Below are 2257 nucleotides of genomic sequence, written 5' to 3' on the forward strand. Positions count from 1 at the left end.
CTGTAGGCTGAGCTGTACTTTACATTTCTATTCCCACATAATTTTGTTTGTTTCCCAGCGATATCCCTCTAGTTAGTAATGATAATTGCAAAAAAAAAAAAAAAAAAAGTTGAAGACTGAATGAACCAAGAATAAAATTGTTAAAAAAAAAAAAAAGATGGAATTTATTTTGAAAACTCAAAGTTCCTTTTATATGCCCTCACTTCTACTCAGTGGAAGGAGTCCATCACTCTCTCACGAGCTCTAGCTAACTCCTCAATGCTCAGAAGATCGTATATCCAAGAGACTTGTCTTCAGAGTTCAAAGACTAATCCCCAGTGAAGGAAACAGAGCTGCCTGGGAGATATTGCCAAGCAGGAAGGCTTTGGTCCCTGAAATTGTAGCCCGGGTTGCATGTCACACTGATTGCACCATGATGCTTCTCCTGTCTTGAGCCCCTTACAGCATTTCCAGCAAACCTAGGGGAAATGCAACAGCATTTCTAAACTCTCATATCTTTTCTCAGGAACTGTATCCCTGTGTTCATTTCAAACCATCATGAGTTGCCAGAACTGCTTGTTGAACATGTCTAAAGGAACAGAAGGTCTGAAATACTAATATTAATGCAATATTAATATTCAGTTAACCAAGTACCAAGACGAAAACTAGCTTCACAGGAGTGTCTCTGGGTAGAAGACAGAGTGTGATGTTTGCAGAGACTTCTGCTTAAACAGAGTCTGCCCTCATTTACAGAGTGTACCTGGTCTTTTGAATCATTCCTTTTACTCACAGCCCTTACCTCATACAGGCCGGATAGATCTTTGAGAGCCAACAAAAATACTTAGGTAGAATGTCTGAGGGTGAGGTAGTGAGGGAGCCACATCTGTGGGGTTAATGCTGAGCTGAATCTGAAGTCTTGTTCTCTATGATTTGGGTCAGTTTTCATTCTTAACCCTAAAATGTCAGTCAATCTCTTTCCTGTGATTCCTGGCCTTTCAATCAAGTTTCCTGTACACCAGTCCTTCTAACTCACCTAGTCAGTGCCCTCGTCGCTGGTTGCGGTGGGTGCAGAGATAGGGGGATCTGAAGAGCAGAGTCTCTGTGCTCTCTGGAGCTCCCAGGAAGTCCACAGCAGTAGAAAGAAGAATGACAATAGAAGGAGAGCACTTTGGGTTTGTGGGGGTGGTGGCATGGAGGGCAAGGTCAGGAACATCTTTTTATGCCAGCCTGTTTCCGTATCTTCTCATGTGGAACACTTGGGTTCACCCTGAGAACAGCCTTAAGCAAGGTCTGCAAACATCAAAGAAGGACGCCCAGGCACAAAGCAATTTCAAAGCATTGGAGAGAGGCGACCCCTGAGAGGGATTGTTGATGGACAGCCAGAAACCTGGCCCTGAAACTTGTTTCCTGAACAAGCTTTCTGGAGAATGTCCATGAATGGCCAGGCCATATTCTATAGGGAATTGGGCAAGGATGTGATCCGCGGCCATGACACCAAGAAGTGAGAGTAGGTATCGAAAGTGCAATTGGTAGATACGCTGAGATAATGGAGTGTGCTTTCTACAGGTGATACAAGGGCTGCTAGCAGTTCAGCTGCTCTGGTGGAGTGTCTTTCCAGTTTGCCTTGGCCTGAAAATGTCTGCACGCATCAGTTTACACCCAGAACTTATTTCCAGAGCCAGGTGGGCAGTGTATGTTGACAATTTTACTAGGTAGGGAGCTGAAGCAGAAGACTCAGTTGTTTCAGGCCAGCCTGTGCAATAACAAGGAAAGCTTCTCAGAGAGAAAAATCCACCAACTGTTATCTGTGGATGCTAGAATAACTGGGAAGCCTGCACTTATGGGCTGAGGTGGGGCATTGGCTCGAACTACATTCTGCATATCCTCCTATTTTCATTTGTTTGATTATTTATTTATTTATTTATTTTGTTTTTTTGAGACAGGGTTTCTCTGTGTAGTTTTGGTGCCTGTCCTAGATCACACTCTGTACCCCAGGCTGGTCTGGAACTCACAGAGAACCACCAGGCTCTGCCTCCCGAGTGCTGGGATTGAAGGCATTCAACACCACCACCCAGCATCCTCCTATTCTGTAACTATTCAAGGGACAGGGAGAGAACATCCAGCGGGAAATTGTGAGCACCTGAGTTTGGATAACTTAGGATAAGTCTGAGGAAGGATAAAAAGGCAATCCTATGCACAGGTGTCCAGAGCCCTTTCTAACAAGTTTACAGAAACTACTGAAGTGTTAAATGCAAGCAGTGACTTGATGGATCCAGAG

The sequence above is a fragment of the Peromyscus leucopus genome, chromosome 9 (genome assembly GCF_004664715.2).
Source record: "Peromyscus leucopus breed LL Stock chromosome 9, UCI_PerLeu_2.1, whole genome shotgun sequence".
NCBI lineage: Eukaryota > Metazoa > Chordata > Mammalia > Rodentia > Cricetidae > Peromyscus > Peromyscus leucopus.